We start from the raw sequence: 6000 nt of genomic DNA on the forward strand, positions 1-6000 counted from the left end.
GAGGCGGAGGTTGTTGCCAGGAAGCCTGAGGTTGACTCGCCGAAGCAACAGAAACTGCAGGGTGATTGCCTACATACTCTGGGATGTAAGGCGAATGATACGAAGCAGTGTGCATGACCTGCTTCGGCTGAACCTATTGTGCTGTCGCTTCGGCTATTTCTTTTTGCTTCTGGATGGTAACATGGCACATCCTGGTGGTATGACCTTTGTTCTCACCACAGAATAAGCAGAAGATTCTTCTCGGTTGATCGCCAAATCTTCCTCCGAAGCCCCTGGCGCCTCTGCCTCTTGGAGCTGGTGGTCGGAAGGAGCCTTGCTGTTGCCCCGAAGCCTGTGAGGAACATTGTGGCCTTTGCTGTTGGCTCCCTCTATCATCATTTTGTGTAGAGTTATGAATTGATCTAACGTGCCTCGGGTAGAACCTCCCTCCGAAGCCCCTGGTCATTTCAGAAAACCTGAAAGCCTCCTCCCTCCTTTGGCGAAAATCATTATCGGCCCGAATGTACTCGTCCATCTTCTGGAGCAGCTTCTCCAAAGTTTGAGGGGGCTTCCTAGCGAAGTACTGAGCTGATGGTCCTGGCCGAAGCCCCTTGATCATGGCCTCAATGACAATTTCGTTGGGCACCGTTGGTGCTTGTGCCCTCAAACGCAAGAACCTTCGGACATACGCCTGAAGGTATTCTTCGTGATCATGGGTGCACTGGAACAAAGCTTGAGCAGTGACCGGCTTCGTCTGAAACCCTTGAAAGCTAGTTAACAACAAGTCCTTCAGCTTCTGCCATGAAGTGATCGTTCCTGGTCGAAGGGAGGAATACCAGGTTTGAGCAACACTCCTGACAGCCATAACGAAAGATTTGGCCATGACTGCAGCATTGCCACCATACGAAGATACTGTTGCTTCATAGCTCATCAAAAACTGCTTCGGGTCTGAGTGGCCATCAAATACGGGAAGCTGAGGCGGCTTGTAGGACGGAGGCCAAGGTGTAGCCTGCAGCTCAGCGGACAGAGGAGAGGCATCATCAAAAACAAAATTCCCATGATGGAAATTGTCATACCAGTCATCTTCATTGGGAAAACCCTCCTGATGAAGGTCTTGGTGCTGAGGCCTTCGGTGTTGTTCATCCTGAGCAAGATGACGAACTTCTTCAGAGGCTTCGTCTATCTGCCTCTGCAGTTCAGCTAGCCTGACCATCTTTTCTTTCTTCCTCTGTACTTGTTGATGAAGCATTTCCATATCTCTGATTTCTTGATCTATCTCGTCCTCTGGTGGTGTCGGGCTGACAGCCTTCCTTTTCTGGCTTCAGGCCTCCCGAAGGGAGATTGTCTCCTGATTGTGATCCAGTGGTTGCAGAGCTGCAGCCCCAGTCGCTGAAGCTTTCTTCGGCGCCATAACGAAGGTTTATGATCGCCGAAGGTGTTCAAAAAACTCGAAGAGTGGAAGTGGGTTCACCGGAGGTGGGCGCCAATGTTGGGGACTTGTTCTCAAATGCTAAGAGTTAAGAACAAGGCAACATAGAAAATGTTAATCGTTAAAGCCCTTCGTCCTTCGAAGCATTATTTCCTTTAGGATATAATGGTTTCTGGACGAAGGTTATGAAGGACGTATTTCCATAAATTCATCATACAGTGACGAAGGATGAAATGTAAGGAATATAAAAGACAGCATAAACAATTATCTATTATTATTAAGCATAAACAGGAATATCATTGAATTACAAGTGTACCTTCAACTGGAAGGAGATGATAGTACAAGCGTGACGCAAAAAGCGAATGCCAAGTCAGCGTGAACAGTACGGGAGTACTGTTCACCTATTTATAGGCGCGGGACACAACCCATACAAAATTACATTCATGCCCTTTACAGTTGATAATAACTCTATAGTAATCTGTCGAGGTCTAAATGGCCTTTTCATCTTTAAGTCGGTTTCACTTTCTGCTGTCACGCCGAAGCTTTCCTGCTCACACCTTCGGCGCTGTACCAACCTTCGTATTATTCTGGTCTACTGTGATGCCGACTTGAGTCCGAAGATACCTGTTCACACATTATACTCCAGAAATACTGTTAAATCCTGTTTTTGAGGACCTTCGGATGCCGAAGGTCCCCAACAGCGCAGAGGAGCCTCAGTGTGATAGCAGAAAAAGAAATCGACTTAAAAGGGAAAAAGCTATTTAGACCCCGATGGATTACTATAGAGTTATTAGCAAATGTAAAGGGCATGGTTGTAATTTTACATGAGCTGCGTTCCGTACCTATAAATAGATGAACAGTGCTCCCGTACTGTTCACGCTGACTTGTCATTTGCTTTCGCGTCACGCTTGTACCCCTGCTTTCCTTCTAGCCGAAAAGGTACATTTATAATTTGTTATTATTCATACAGTAACGCAAATAAAAATAAGTTGATAATAATGTTTAAAGTGTTTATGTTATTTTTCATATCTTGCATATGAATCCTCCTTCATCATTTATTATGCTTATGAAGGTTTGTCCTTCATAACCTTCGTCCGGAATTCATTATATCTGAAGGGAGATAATGTTTCGAAGGACGAAGGACTTTAACATTTAATACTTTTTATGTTGCCTTGTTCTTAACTCTTAGCATTTGAGAACAAGTCCCCAACATTGGCGCTCACCTCCGGTGAACTCACTTCCACTTTTTGAATTTCGAACACCTTCGGCAAGCATAGACCTTCGTCATGCCGCCAAAGAAAGCTTCAGCATCAGGGGCTGCCGCTCTGCAGCCGCTGGACCCCAACCAGGAGACTCTCTCTCTTCGGAAGGCCCGAAGCCAGAAGAGGAAGGCCACCAGTCCAACGCCTCAGGAGGACGACTTGGATCAAGAGATCAGAAATATGGAGATGCTCCATCAGCAGGTGCAAAGGAAGAAGGAAAAGATGGCTAGGCTAGTTGACCTGCAAAGGCAGATAGACGAAGCCTCCGAAGAAGTTCGCCATCTTACTCAAGATGAGCAGAACCGAATGCCTCAGCACAGAGAGCTTCATCAAGAGGGCTTCTTCAACGAGGATGACTGGTATGAGAATTTCCATCATGGAAATTTTGCTTTTGATGATGCTTCTCCTCTGTCAGCAGAACTGCAGGCTACACTTTGGCCTCTGTCTTACAAGCCACCTCAACTCCCCATGTACGACGGACATTCAGATCCGAAGCAGTTTCTGATGAGCTACGAAGCAACAATATCTTCCTATGGCGGCAATACTGCAGTTATGGCGAAGTCTTTCGTCATGGCTGTCAAGAATGTTGCACAAACCTGGTACTCCTCTCTTCGGCCAGGAACAATCACATCATAGCAGACGCTGAAGGATATGCTGATCACCAGTTTCCAAGGGTTTCAAACAAAGCCGGTCACCGCTCAAGCTTTATTCCAGTGCACCCAAGATCATGAAGAATATCTTCAGGCGTATGTTCGAATGTTCTTACGCCTGAGGGCACAAGCGCCAACAGTGCCCAATGAAATTGTCATTGAGGCCATGATTAAGGGGCTTCGGCCGGGACCTTCAGCCCAATACTTTGCCAGGAAACCCCCTCAGACTCTGGAGAAACTTCTTCAGAAGATGGATGAATACATCCGCGCTGACAATGACTTTCGACAGAGAAGGGAGGAAGCTTACAGATTCTCCGAAATAGCCAGGGGCTTCGGAGGGAGAATTCATCCTAGACATGTCAGATCGATTCATTCCACTCAGAATGATGACAGGGGAGGCCAGCAGCAGAGGCCGCAATATTCCTCCCAGGCTTCGGGGCAGCAGCAGAGCTATCCTCGGCCTCCAGCTCCAAGGGGCAGAGGTGCCAGGGGCTTCGGAGGAAGGTTTGGGGATCAGCCCAGGAAAATTTATTGCCTATTCTGTGGTGAGGACAAGGGCCATACCACCAGGATGTGCCATGTTACCATCCAGAAACAAAAGAAGATAGCAGAAGCTGCAGCCCAACAGAGCCAGCCAAAGCAAGTTATGCATACTGCTTCGTACCATTCGCCTTACATTCCAGAGTATGTAGGCAACCACCCTGCAGCTTCTGTTGCTTCGGCAAACCAACCTCAGGCATCTTGGCAACAGCCTCCACCTCCACCACCAATGCAACGAGGCCAGCAGCCAGAAGGGAGTCAGCATACCCACCTCCAACGAGACTTCAGGGAAGAGTCCGAAGCTCGCACAGTCAATAGTACTGTGCCAGAATCGAAGCATATTTACTAACAATATCCTACCTCGACAACAGTTTTTGCATTCAGTATCATTTTCTTTTTAATAAGGAACAATTATTGAAAGCCTAAGTGCCTTTTGTCGTTTTCAATTTCTTGTAATAGCTTCGTTTTCGCCACAGTAAAAATATACCTTCTCCATAGAATAACGAAGTTGCCGAAGCATAAGAATTTATGGTTACAAGGAGAATCTCCGAAATAACAAAAAGTCGTTCCTAAGGGAGCGCAACGTAAGTTTTCTGCTCAAAAGTCGTTCCGAAGGGAATGCAGAGCTTACAGCGAAAAATAAACGCTGATTCCGCTGAAGTAAAAGGCGAAGAAGCTCCTAAGGGAGGCTTACAGCGAAAAATAAACGCTGATTCCGCTGAAAGTAAAAGGCGAAGAAGCTCCTAAGGGAGGCTTACAGCGAAAAATAAACGCTGATTCCGCTGAAGTAAAAGGCGAAGAAGCTCCTAAGGGAGGCTTGCAGTGAAAAATAAACGTCGATCTTCGGCAAATATCATTTTGCATAACATCACATCATCACATCATTTGCATAGCATAACATCATACATCATATTGCATCAATGGCGCAAGAAGGGGGTTTCAATGTTGATATTCGGAGATTGTTTCGAAGAAATAGTGCCAAGGCACAAAAATAATTATTGAAGAAGCATACCTTCGTCAAACTCTGAAATGAAAAGATCTATTGGTTACTGATTTTACGAAGATTGGATGTTTTTATGAAATATGGATATTATTTACGAAGCATGAAAAGAAAGGAAGGTGTTTTTTCGTCGAAGACTCAAAAACGGTATGTATGTAAAGTTTCATGCATCGTAAAGAATTGAACCATAAATAGCTTATATATCACATTCAAAGTTACAAAATATTACACATATTGTTCAACAAATATTACATTCCAAATGTTTTCACAATAACATCTAATCTTCCCTTAGAACTATTTCTGCAGCTTCGTTTAGTAGTTGATCAACAACTTTGTCCATGATAGCTTCAGCCATTTTTCTAATTTCGTCATCCCTCTTTACGATGGGGTCCGCTAATGGCTCGGCGGGCTCTGAGGGAGGAGAAAGTGCGGCTATGTTACAAAGTGTAAACAAGTTCGAAATCAAAAAGTTACAACAAAAAGCCAAAAACTAGTAGTCAATACCTATTCCCCCTTCGAGATCCACACTTTTCTTAGCGGCCTCTGCTACTTTTCTAGCGTCATGAATACCTTTTTCGCTTTTTCGTATAATTTCTTGAACCATCTCCCGGCCACCATTTTCCCAGATGTCGGTGAAAAATTTTCCACCAACCAAACTTGCCTCGGCCGAAGGGTCTTTTATGTCTTCAGAAGACAAGTTGGCTTCAGTTTGTGCCAAGGATTTCACGTGATCACAGCCTTTTTTCTCCAAAATAGTGGCAATCCCCCTAGCACCTGAGAAGGCACATATGTCTCCGCGGCTATTCAAAATTTCTTCAAAAGCTTCAGCTTCGTGGCTGATCCATCCAATTGGGCCCTCGGGGTCGCCCCTTATGAAATTTTCTTCACTTGAGAATGCGCCAACGCTGGCGAAGCTGGTTCTTATTTTCTTAACACATTCTATAGATTTTTCATAACACCTTTTCTTGGATGCACGAAGCTCTTCAACGTTTTTCTCTAAATGATTTGCCCATTGTTCACTAATTTCTCGTTTTGCTTCTTCAACTGTGCATTCTTCTTTAGCTCTGGCTAGCTGTTTCCGAAGATCCTCAATCTCGCGCTTCTGAGCTTCAGCTTGAGCTTTGAAAGCAACTTCGTCTT

The sequence above is a fragment of the Zea mays genome, chromosome 3 (assembly GCF_902167145.1).
Source record: "Zea mays cultivar B73 chromosome 3, Zm-B73-REFERENCE-NAM-5.0, whole genome shotgun sequence".
In the NCBI taxonomy this organism is placed as follows: domain Eukaryota; kingdom Viridiplantae; phylum Streptophyta; class Magnoliopsida; order Poales; family Poaceae; genus Zea; species Zea mays.